Below are 13,067 nucleotides of genomic sequence, written 5' to 3' on the forward strand. Positions count from 1 at the left end.
TAGGATTATGGTTGGTCTTATCAAGACATATGGCCATGTCACCTGATTCTGGGAGTAGGGATGTGGAAGTATAACAGTTTAAACACTTCAGTGATGAGCCTAGGCTTATTGATTACTGTTAACAGTTATGTGCAGGCTCCCGCCCCACTCCTAGGAAGCTGGCTGCCACCCCACACTGCTGGCTCTGTATCACATGTTCTGTGGATGCAAGTAACCACTGAATTTTTCAGCTGTTTCATGGTTACCCTGTTCAGCTGTTTCATTGTTTTAAAAAAAAAAAAGCAGATACCGGCTTTTAACTTCCCTAGCTGGGGCCCGTCTTGGAAGCTGTACTTTTCCATTGAATGTGAGAAAAGTTTAAACTGGACACAAAAGGATTTCTGCCTTTGTCAAAATCTATATAAAGGTGGGAAACCAAACAATAGGGATACTGGTCATCAGAACATTCTTGCTTATCACCCAAATGTCTACTGAAAACACCTGAAATGGGACATGAGATAGGGCTAAGCCTAGACTGGAAGTGAATCTAGTCTGTGAAAGTGATTATTAGAACAACTGTTAGGGTACAATAGTATATGTAACAAGTTTCTTAGTGTATTAAGCTTAGGTTGCTTGTGCTGTTTTATTTTGTTTAGTAACTTTCATTGTTCTGTCTCTTATGACCACTTAAATCGGGTGTAGGGATCCTACGGATTCGGCTTGTGGCTTGCCTGGATCTGGCCCGTGAGACTCAGGGCTCCCTACGGGGAGAGAGGGGGAGCCTCAAGCCTTGTGGGCTGGATTGGGGCAGGCCAGGGCCTGATACAGTCTGCAGGCTCTGCCTGGCGGGGGAGGAAGCCACTCTGTGGGCTGGGGAAACAGCAGTGCAGCACTTGCCTGGAGGTTTTCCCCTGTTGTTCACATTGGCCAGAATCGCAGCAAATGGAAACAGAGCGAGGGTAACCCCAAGTCTGTGCCTTGGCTGTTGTTTAGTTCTAATTTACCTAAGAGCCCAGTAAGCAGTGGAAGTGCTGGTAATGCTGATAGACAATATCGATCTCCTGTGGTACGGCAATTATCTTGTGTGGCTCCAGTCAGGTCTGGAGGGTGCCAAACTAGAGAGGTTCAAACCGTAGTTGAAATATATTTAGAAAGGTTATAGTCTATTAAATTATATAGAACTTATTCATAAGAGCCTGCTTTTCAGTTTTCCAATGTTTTCTACTTATCAGACACAGTCATAAGAAAGAGTAGACTTTTCCTACAGCAGATAGAGAGGCTTTGCCGTACTCCGGGTATTTCTATATCGCTGACAGATGATGGGCCTGCATGACAGGGAATTAACAGTTGATAAATGCTCTGCTCTGTTCATTCCCTCTGAAGCTCCTAGTATTGGCTACTGTTGGAAGAGAGGATACTTTTGACCCAGTGTTGGCAATTTTATGTTCTTGAGCTTTCAAGGTCACACACAAATGAGCAACTCTGCCACATAAGTAACAGAGCTTTTGTGGAAGCAATAATGTATAAGTTCCCTCCTGCTTAGTTTGTTGGGGAAATTTTTCACCCCATTGTCTTTTTTTGTATAATTTTTTAACCATAGAAGCATTTTTTCCTGCGTATTCAGAAAACCAGATTCCATTCCTGTAAGTATTGGATCAATAACTGCATCTCTGAATTTCTGTGACATATCAAGCTGCCTCCTCTGTATGCTAAAATGTAGTGCTTACTCACTTTCTTTAATGAGCAGAAGTACCATTAATTACTAGGAATAATTTAAAATACCCATTTTCATGAGATCATTGTGTGAAATATTGTTCTAAAAACAGAAAATATTTTCCATAACATAAATGTTCTTATTGAGGGTTTATCCCAAATTTAAAACTCCAAGTTAGGCGGAAAGTCGATGTCCCAAGAAATAAGCTGTTCAGGTTCACCTGTTACAAATAATATTTCTATTTTAAGCAATAAAAAGTTTCAGAAGGGTTGATCATAGTAAAGTATCACCATAGTAAAGAGGCCCCAGGTAAGGGCTGCAAGAATTGTTGGGAGATCTGGAAAACCTGCCTTACAGTGCCACATACAAACCTCAGTCTGTCTGGCTTATCCAAGGAAAGAGTAAGAAATTATTTGATCACTGTCCTACCTACCGGCTATCTCCTGTAATAGATGGCTCTTTAAATCTTGCAGACACAAGCATAACAAGATCCAATTCTAAAAGTAGAAATGTGGACAATTAGTGATCAGTTGCAAATTTCTAATAGTGAAGGTAACTGACTATTGGAAAAACAAACAGAGATGGGGTGGATTCTCCAGAAGCTGAAGTCTTTATATCAAGGTTGGTGTCTTTCTAAAAAATACATCCAGCAGAACAGAAGTGAGTTTTGGTTTGGTACAGGAATCATGGGGTGTGATTATGTGGCCAGTGCTATGGAGAAGGCCAGATAGTATGATTATAATGACTCCTTACAGCCTTCTACTGTGATTCTTTGCATCTTCTGATTTTGTTGAATTACAGTTAGTGTTTTTCAGATTAAGGTAAAACTGTACTTGAAGTCTGATCAGCCCCAATTCCTGGCCCGCGCAGGGTCCCCCTGCTGCTCACCAGCCCTTTAAATGTATTAAGAGCTGATAGGTTGGGAGTTAACCCCTCTGTGGCTCCCCCACTTATTGACTAATCGACTGTTCTATGGAAAATCCATCAACTAATCGATTAGTTGATTACATTTAACACTCGTCCTGGAACATCCTCTCCCTAGAATCAGTGGGGCTGGGAAACTTTTTAAAAGGCTGGTGTACAGCTGGGGGATCCTACGCGAGCTGGGAATCAGCTGTCTTGGTCCCTCCTGCTGCGCATTAGCCTTTTAAATGTGTTAAGAGCCTGCCAGTAATATGTTGAAAAGAGAGGAGATTGGGCTGGGTGAGGTTAAAAAAACCCTCTAGTGCAGTGGTCTCCAACCTTTTTACACTCAAGATCACTTTTTAAATGTCAGGGCAAGCCAGGATCTACCCCATCTCTTCCCTGAAATCCCATCCCTTTCTTGAGGCCCCACCCTTTCCAAAACTTTCCGCAGACTACCTGTTGCTAATGTAAACTCACTGTTTATTACATAATTACACCCAAGCCATTTTGCTAGTTCTGCAGCTGCGGAGAATGATTTCATTTAAATTATTAAACCGATTAAGTGTTTTAACTTTCTCATGTTAGTTAATGTTTTACTTGATTTAAAATGAAGTTTGATAACGTCCAACACAAAAAGTTTCAATTTTTTCTTTATGGCTGGGATGGGGAACCCTTTTGGGTGGGGGCACTGACCCAGAGAAAAATCAGGTGGGGACCAAACAAGTGAGAAGCAAAAATTCTCCTCCCAAAACTCCCAACCCTCACTGATGTGCCCCCAACTGAGACACCTCACTCTTTTGGCACTCCAGCCCCCACAGGATAAGAGGAAGGGAAGGGACAGGGAAGACTAAGGTTCAGGGTTTTCCATAGGCCAGATTTACTATGCTGGGGTTCCAGAGTGAGTGGATTTTGTGGACCCTCTTAGGCTCCAGGGTGGGGACAAAAATAAGGGGTTCAGTGTGGGGCAGGGCTGCCAGCAAGTGGGATAGGGATGTAGGAGGTGGGGTCCAGGGTCTGAAAGGGAGTTTGGGGGCAGGAGGAGGTTGGGGGAGTAACACAGAAAAGGTGAGAGGGTGAGAATGAAGCCAAATAGCTAGTTGGAGAGGGAGGCAAAGAAGTGGGGAGTAAAGGAAAATGCAGCTTCTGCAAAGTAAAACTGTATCTCCCCCGCCCAAAACCTTCCCTCTGCTCCAACCTTGCTCCCCTCAGCCCCATGATCCCCTGCATTGCCTCATGCCCTTCAGTGCAACCCCTGCCCCTCCTGTCCTTTCCCCATAGCCTGATCCCCTGCATCACCTCATGCCCCTCAGTACAAACCTCCTCCCCATATCCCTGTACCCCCAGCATACTCACTGGCAGGGTCTGGGGAGCAGCGCTAGGAGGGGGAGGGGGCAGAGTCCTTCCCCTGCCCTGGTCAGCCAGTGGCTCCAGGTCTGAGGCTGGGATAGACAGAAGTCGGGGCCACCCAGGGCTGGCTTCAGCTGGGCCAGGCGCAGTGGGGCGCTGGGGAAGGTGGCTCTCCGACCTGTCACGCAGCCTGCAGGGAAGAGTGCAGCGTAACCCTGTCCCCAGCATGCCACGTGCCAGCCGCCCAGCCCACTCCCAGAGCAGGAGGCAAGAGCAGGGATGCACACGTGTCAATGACCACTTCTCTCGTGTATGTAAATCTTCTAAACGTACGCTGTGGGGTAGCCATGTTAGTTGCCGAGTTTAAACATGTATTTCAGGTCTGTATTTGTCATTCTATTTTTAATAGCCATTAATAGCTTCCAGTGCCAAACGAGGACATGGTTGTAGTCTGGGCGAAATGACAACTTGACTCATGTTTGCTCGTTTTATAAAAGTAACTTATGTCAAGAGCTGCATGTGCTGGTTGTCCACTCAACACAAACTGTGAAGTGACGTTGAATGAGAGCTCTCCCTCATAATTCTGAGAGAGGACAAAATTATTAATTCGCTTCTCTTTTCTGGGAATATTATCTTTAACCCATGTCAAAGGGGTACTTTAAGTCTGAACTTATTTTCTGGCTTCTGGATTTGATGCCTCTACCCTAGCACAGTTCTTCAGTGTCCTTAGTTAGAAAGCATCACATTAACTCACTGTTCTGTCTTTCTCCCAGCCCCCTGCTGTCAGAAACAAAAGCTTTTTAAGCTATTGTCCATAGTAAGTCTGAATCGGCTCCCAAGTTTTTTTATTACTATTTGCTGAGTTGTTTAATAAATAAATCTGACATTGTTTTATAAATCAAGCCTTCACTTCAATATTGTGTGAAAATGAAGGTAGACGTGGTCAATCTTGCAGACAGCAGATGTTTCGGATATGAAGCCACTGGAGCAATTCAACTTTTTATTGAGTCAGTGTGAGTAGAATTTGGCCTGACATCCTTGCTGACTGCAATTTGCTTTTAAATATTATAAGGCACCTCTATTTCAATAGTAGCTATTTTTTTTAAAGGGCGAGAAATAAAATCACAAACCTTAAAAAGAAGAAAAAACAAAAATAAATGACTTAAAAATTGGCCATGCTGGCTTGTTGGCTTTTCTGCCAGACAGGAGAGAGTGAGTGATACAGGAGTAATCATTGCTGCTAACTCTCATCATTTTAACTCAGATATCCTTGACTTCTTTAATGGAATTAAATGACAATTTCAGTTTATATATTTTTTAAAATCTAGCCCTTAGTTCCAAGCTTGAAAATATTGCCCAGTTGCATCCTGATGGCTCACAACCAGAAGACCAAACAGAAAAAGTCAATTTATTAGACCGTACACGTGAGGTAATATTTTTATTGGACTAACATACAAAAACTTAAGCTGGTCCAACAAAAGCTACTATCCTGGGACCAATATGGCTACAACACCTGTAAAATTTAGCATTTCTTTTAAAATCATAATTTAAAGTAATCTAATTATTATTTGAGGTCTTATTGGGATGGCAGTACTGTGTAGGCCTGTGGTCACCAACAGGTCGACCGCGATCGACTAGTCGATCGCGAGGCTTCGACCAGTCGATCACGAGGTGTCCTGTCTGCCACACCCCCATTTCCCTCCCACCCCCGAGAAGCCCACTACCTACCTCAAGTGAAAATGGAGGTAGTGTCAGCTTCCCGGGGATGGACAGAAGTCCCGCAGCTTAGCGCCACATTCGGCAATTCCGGAAGTTGCACTAGCTGCTCTGCCGGGTGTACTGCGGGAGAGAGCATCGGCTCCCTGCACCACACAGGAGGGGTGAGTCAGCCCAGGGGTAGGCGTGGGTTTCCCTACGCGTGTGGTGGGGGCTTCCCTTCATGGGGGGGTCGGCCCCAGGGCAAGCGCACGTGGGGTTTCCCTGCGCCGGGGGGGTGTGAGTTGGGCCCCGAGGAGGCATGCACTGGCTTCCCGTGGGGGGAAGAATTCTGGGAGGAGGCAGATGCAGGGGACTCTCCACCTCCACTGCCCCCCCCCCACCTCCTGTCCCCACTCTCCCATTTGCACTCCTCACTGTCCAGTTCCCTCTCCCTAGCCACAGAACTCTGTCCCCACTCCCCTGTCCCCAGCTACAGAACTCTGTCCCCATTCCCACCCCCCCTTTTTGAACTCTGTCCCCATTTGCCTGTCTCGAGCCACAGAACTTTGTCTAAACTGGCACCCTGTCCCCTGCCAAAGCACCCACTAGCACCCTTCCCCAGTACTGTGTGCCCTGTTCCCACCAACACAGTTGGGGCCACATTACTGAAGCTTGGGTTGTGGGGGGTGGAGGAGGTTTTTTTTGCATCTCACTTGTGTGGTCCCAACTGACTTTTCTTGTGTCAGTAACCCCTGACTCAAGACAAGTTCTCTGTCCTTCTCAGAAATAAAGACAATGCAGAAACTTTTTGTTTGACACAGTATTTTATTTAAAAATGAAGCCTGGCCAACAAACCCCAAATTGGGGCTAAGAACCCATCTGGCCACAGCATCATAACACTCCTGCACTTCCCTTTCCCCCAGACCCTACATTGGAGTCTATCCTACACTGGAACCTCCTGCCCTGTGCCCCTCACATACCCCAACCCAAATTCCTGATCCTCACATCCAGAAGTCTGTGGCTTGCTTAGTATCCTAACCCTACATCTGACCCCAATACTGCCCGGCCTGGTGCCCTCTCCCCGAGCCACTGTCCCCTTATCCACCTTCTCCTGCATCCAGATTTCCTTCCAGAGTTTGCACCTCTCACCCCTTCCCACACCCAAATCCCTTATTCCCACCGCAGAGCCTACACATCTGGTCTCAACCCAGCAAGGTTACGGCTAGACTGCAGGAGTTTTTCAGGATTCCGGAGATATCCCAGAAAAACTCTTCTGCATCCACGGATGCATTTGTTCTTCCACTTCTTTTAGTGGAAGAGCAAACATGATCTTTCGGTCACCTCTATATTCCTCTTTCCACAAGGAATAAGGGGGCTTCCAAAAGAAGGGGTTTTTCTCATATTTGGTCCAGTCTAGACAGGCCAAATGTTGGAAAAACCTCTTCCTACAGAAGAATTGGGGAAAAAAGCAGCGTATAAGGGTTGGGAATAGCAAGTGATGGAGAGGAGGAGAATAGAGAGGGCGGAGCTTCAAGGAAGGGGTGGGGCTTCGAGGAAGGGGCGAGGCCGTAGATCTTGGCTTGTTCTGTCATTTAAAAAGTGATCTTGGGTGTGAAAAGGTTGGAGACCACTGGTGTAGGCTAACTTGTTTTGGGTTAAAAAAATGACATACCAAGGTATTCTTCCCATTAAATCGTATGTCTTATTTACAGGGAAGTTTGCTCATGGGCAGAGAGCCAACACAAGAAATGTGCATTATTTACATTCCAGTTAAGCACCATTTTGTAGTATTAGTGATGCATTGTCCTTATATTGAACCTCTGCACAGGGGTGAATTTCATGCAGTTTTTTAGAAAATTTACTTTGTTTACTTTGAACATAGATGACAAAACCAGCAGTAAGTCGTGAGCACTTTCTCCTTCACGTCTCTTGGACTTGTCCAGTTGTTTCTCCAGTAACTTCTCTAATAGGACACTTTGGGTAGCTTACCTTCTTTCTCTGCTGTTGCCTCTTCTAGCATACCTTTTCCTGGCACTGCCTCTCCTCACACTGACTGAATAAGAAGAGCAGATATTTTATATGATCCCACCTCCCTTTCATGCCTAGGGATGCTTTGCCAAAAAAATAGTACTGGCTGGACCTCCCATGTCTGGCTCCATCAGAACCTGACAGATCCTGGACAAGATAATTTGCTGGACCAGGGGAAATCTGCCACCAGCCCCCAACCCCATGCGGCTGGCAGGGCTGCCAGGGGACTCCAGGCCCGGTCAGGTCCTGCACTGTCTGCAGCTGACACTGGTTTTCCCCAGCCACAGCTGTCTCTCCTGCATATGCTCCTGGGCTGTCTGGTCCAGGAGCATCCTGCTGGGACACGGATATTGCCAGAGCAGTGTGTGCCGGTTTTTAGAGGTACAACTTTAATAGCTTGGGCTTGCACCCTCCTCTCCATGTATAGCAGAAACTCCTTGACACACAGATAGCTAGACTTTCTAAATCTAAAGCTTGCTTCATGGTTTGGGTTTTTTCTTGTTCCTGTGTGATAGGTTACTCTACCACAGTGTTGGATGTTGGAGGAAAAAGGGGCTTGAATAATGAAGACGGATAGAGACCAGTGCGTATTTTTTAAAAACACTTGTTTAAAATTACATGGTGGTAACAGCTATTTATATTGTTCTAAAATGTATTTTTGGTAAGTAGTGATTACTTTGAAAATTGTCATTTCTCCATTCCCAAGTGAGCTTAATGAAGATTGTCAAAATGAAATGGACATTCAGAGGCATTTCCTTGAACAATACAATTGCTAATTGGATACACAGTTTACTAGCACTCCAACACTGCATATTTGGCACTAACAGAATCTGAATTAAGTTAGCTGTGAATTTTCCTTTTTGCACCGTAAAAACAAATGTTTCAATTAGGCATTTTCTATCCGTTTAAGACTATGGAATGGTCTCTTGATCTTTGATTTAATTTGAAAACCAAACAAAAGAAGCTCTCCTTGTGCCAAGCTTTGGTTAGCTATTGTAAAACAATTATTGAGCAGAAGCTATTCTTCTAAGAGGGTTCAGAGTGAGATTTAGATTCCTGTTAATTGGAGTTGTGTGTGGGTCTGACTGGTGAAATAAGTGAAGAATGCACTGTAAAAATCAGTGCTTGAACTTTTTCTTTTTACTATCTTGGGGTATGTCTACACTAGCCCCTTAGTTCAAACTAGGGTGGCTAATGTAGGCATTCGAACTTGCAAATGAAATCTGGGATTTAAATATCCTGGGCTTCATTTGCATGTTCCTGGGCGGGCGCCATTTTTAAATCCCCTTAGTTTGAACTGACTGCCCGCAACTACATGCAGCTGTCAGAAGTTAATCTGAACTAAGTCCTTAGTTCGGATTATCTGTTACACCTCATTGCAGGAGGAGTAACCGTTCGAACGCCTACATCAGCCACACTAGTTCGAACTAGGGGGCTAGTGTAGACATACCCTTGGTGTTTAGAAATGATCCACAGTAATAGTCAGTTTGCATGTTAGTATCCTTATGGTTTATAAATTCATGGTCTTACACAAGTGATTGATAATATGAAATTGTGTCTGGTATGTCCTTGCACAATCTTGCAGTCAGTAGGGTGCCCGATGACATCTGGGTTTGTTAAACATTAACATCAAATGTGCTCCTGTAACTGTCTGACTATGACTGCCGTTTTGTGTCTGACACTGTTTGTGTGGACTTAATAGAAAGTATGCGGTGCTCAGCACGGTGAAATTTGGCTAAGCTAGTGTGTTTAACCCACCTAGCATTTCCAAGGGACCTATCACTAGGAAGTGTGTTTCACATTGTTTGTTCTGTGATGGGAGTATGAACCATAATTGCACACCACAGGTTTGTATTCAAAGCACTTTACAAGAAGCTTCAGAACACTCTTCTGATTGCTAAATTGTTAAACCGTTTGCTACCAGTGACCACTCCTTTGTTTCTTGAACACCCCCTTTACCTTAGTTCCTTATTGTTCTGTTTTAAGTGGGCAAATGACGTGGTAGTACCCATTCTAGTGTAATTACTTTTAGTATTCAGCTCTTCAGATCAGAGGCCATGTCTATGGTGACATGTACTCTATAAGCTAGAGATGTGATTCTCCATTTGCGTACACATACATTGAACTAGTGTGAATGTGAAGAGAAGCATAACCCTGGTAGCACAGGCATTGAGTGTAGTGTCATAGAAACCCACATATGCCTGCACTGCATCTGCCTGTGCTGCCTCACCTGTGCTACCAGTTTAACTCCTGAACTAGTGCAAGTGTATCTAGGCAACCTGGGTTGCACACTCCTGGCTCATCGGTGCAGTTTATGTATAGAACCCTGCACATACACAAAATTTGTATCCACCTCTGATACATGATCTGCAAGCATAGTCTGTGGCTATAAGGTGGATAGATTTCGATAGATTTGCAGGGCTCTAGCTACAAAATTTGGATCTGCATCCATCTGAAACTCACAGACATGGTCCATGAATATCCTCAGAATTTCAGGGCTTTAACTAGGGGTCTGTACATTACTCACAGCAATGGGATTCCAGTGGCAGGGCATCTCAGGGCTTCTGTAATACAAATAAATAATTGCACTCTGTTTCTAGACGACTGTGAAAGGAAAAATGTGGTTTCTTGCTTTCTGAAGTTCTTGTTACCCAACCAGTATTTTTTCATTTTTTTAAGGCAGCAAATGTCAATGCATAAATTCAGGTCTTAGGATTTAGGTTTTTTACTTTGCGCTCCTGATACATTTATAGTCAAAGAGAAATCTCCAATTTTTTTTCATATTTTTGTGTTGACAAATGTAAGCTGTCTTTTAAAAAATAATGGTGCATTTGATAAATAATGATTGAGAACATCTTTATATAAAATTACAACTTTCTGTATGCCGGGGCATGATTCACCTACCTGCTACGTAATACTTGTCACCGAGTAGTCTGATGCTCTTATTTCTTTTTATAGAAATAGACTTGGGAGCATGGTGAATCATATTTTTACAGCTAGATATTAAAAATGCAAGTCTTCAGACCTCTTAAAAATAAAACCTGTCACATTCTCATCCGTGGAGAAAATCATTCCGCTTTGGACCAGAGCAGTTCTGTGAAAGTAAATGCTTTCTGGCTTTCAGTACACATGCACAGGGTATGCTTGTATAAGGCTAAGTGCATACACAGTGACGTATCTCTCCTGTGAAGTCATAATACTTAGCACTTACAGCAGAAAACAAAAGAACATTCTAGACTAGAAAAGGTATGTTCTAATGTAGAGCTGAGTTACAACATAGCCAGTGTGTTAGAGCAATGGTTCCCAACCTTTTTTATATGACGAACTGGCAAACCCATTCACAAATTTTTGGCGGGCCAGTAACATTTTACCTGCATGTTTGCATATTCATTATGGTAATTAATTTTAAGAGGTCACGTGTTGTTTTACATCACATCTGTATGCACATAGTACATGTTGTTGTGACGATTAGAGTTTGCAGGTATCTACAATACTAAACAAAATTCTGTTAAAAGAATCCTTACCTTTCTTATCTTAAGCCATTAACACCTATGTAAACTTTGTCTGAAATGTAATCGTGCAAATGCCATGAGCTAGGCCTTTTATTCCAGTATTCAAAAGCAGCCTAAATTTTTTTAACCCACCTGAAATTTTGGCACCACCCCATACAGCCTGCCCCAGCTAAGGAGAGAGTCCTATGTCTGCAGCCAAACCAGACTGTGCTGAGGCAGACAGTCTGGCTCTTGCTGCCTGCAGTTCAGATGGCAAGTGAAGATATCCCAAACAAATGCCCCTCTGTCCCCACCAGGGCCAGCCCACAACATTTTGGCACATGAGTCGGGGAGCTCAAATGATGCCCCCGTGCTCCTTTGCTTGGGCCAAAACTTTGAAAGGTCTTAATTCTCTGGGTCCTAGTGGCAACCCCCCCACAGTCTGGCACCGGAGGCAGCCGGCTCAGTTCGCCTCATGGTAAGGCCAGCCCTGGTCCCCACCTAACTGCATAGATGCCAGCACCCACCCCCTCTTTACCCCACTTATCCCCATGCAATCTGCTCTCCTCCACCCCAGTCCAGGATAGAGTCCTATGTTGGCAGCCCAGCTAGGGCTGCTGTGGTGGGACTGACCAGGTTTGTCTCTTGCTTCCTGGAGTCCAGAGGGAAACAAGTTGACACCCCAAACTCCCTTCTGGCCTCATCTCACTGCACAGATGACAGCACTGCCCCCCATTTTCCTCACCTACCCCTTGCAGTCTGCTGCCACTCTCCTGGACCAGGAAGCTAGAGGAACATTCTGGCAAGCCCAGCTCCTGTAATCAGATTCCTGCAATCAAACCTCTCCTCTCCCTTATTACACATTCCAAACTCCCCTCCTGTCCAGCCACATATTTCCTCCCTCCTCATTATGTTCCCCTTCCCTACCAGCATGCCTGTGGTCTGGAGCAGTGCCCCTCCCCAGCCAGGAAGCTTTCCGCGTGGCAGCCTGTGGGTGTGACTCAGTTAGCAGCTGCGGGCTGTGCAGCTTACAGGGAACATAGATGATCAAGGCATGGGCGTGGCCTGGCAGTGTGGTGAGTACCTCGCACAGTGGGATCTCACTCTGAGTAGAGGGCTCTCAAGGCTTCAATAATACAACCAGTCCCCAACTTGCGAATGGGTTGTATACCAAACACCTGGTTGTAACTCGATCTGTTCGTAAGTTGGATTATTCACTTACGTACGGTCGTGCTATTCGTAAGTGTGGATTTCATTAGTAAGTCAGGTTCAGGCTGTATAGGAGGTCGGTCGTAAGTCGATGCGTTTGTTGTTCCCAAAAATATTCTCACTGGAGACCATCCAGGGTTACACTAGTATGGGTTTATTTCCACTAGGTAAAACTGAAGAGGAGAAAGCAGCCACCAAAGGTTTAAACTAAAGGAGATAGGACTCTCTCTCTCTGACAAGCAAGCAAGCACACACCCCTCCATTCATTCACTCATTCACACCCATTCATTCCTGCCCTCAGGCACTCACACACTTACAGACATATGGGTTACAGAAGGAGCCAAGGCATGTGAATCCTGGAGGGTCTGTCTGCTCATCATGGCTGGGGAAGCTGGTCAGGAGGAGAGACACTGGGGAGGAGCTTCTCAGGAGCAGGGGAAGGAAAAAGAGAGAGGGTCTCATATGTGCTCCTTCTCTTTATATAGTGTCTGAATGGCTCCTGTGACTCATTCACCTCATCATCAGGGAGCATGCCCAGACTTCCCTTTATCCAGAAGAGAGCATGCCCAGACTTCCCTTCATCCAGCAGGGAACATGCCCATACTGTGATAACTCATTGAAATGTGCTCCACTGTTCCAAGCCTTCTTCAAACACCCTCTCACACTCTTTCTCCATTCACTCGGGAGAATGCAGT

At 44.9% G+C, this 13,067-nt stretch overlaps 1 protein-coding gene and 1 long non-coding RNA gene across 7 annotated transcripts in view; one reads left to right on the forward strand and one right to left on the reverse strand.

Annotated features, from left to right (window-relative positions):
• Positions 1-13,067, forward strand: part of ARHGAP32 (Rho GTPase activating protein 32) — a 472,553-nt gene that overhangs the window by 105,138 nt on the left and 354,348 nt on the right. The window lies entirely within an intron of this gene.
• Positions 7,563-10,713, reverse strand: LOC142820443 (uncharacterized). The gene is made up of 3 exons (XR_012897687.2): positions 10,577-10,713; positions 10,200-10,236; positions 7,563-7,697 (listed from the first exon to the last, which is right to left on the reverse strand). It is a non-coding gene; the product is annotated as an uncharacterized LOC142820443 (long non-coding RNA).

This window comes from Pelodiscus sinensis, chromosome 25 (genome assembly GCF_052426305.1).
Source record: "Pelodiscus sinensis isolate ZL-2025 chromosome 25, ASM5242630v1, whole genome shotgun sequence".
NCBI lineage: Eukaryota > Metazoa > Chordata > Testudines > Trionychidae > Pelodiscus > Pelodiscus sinensis.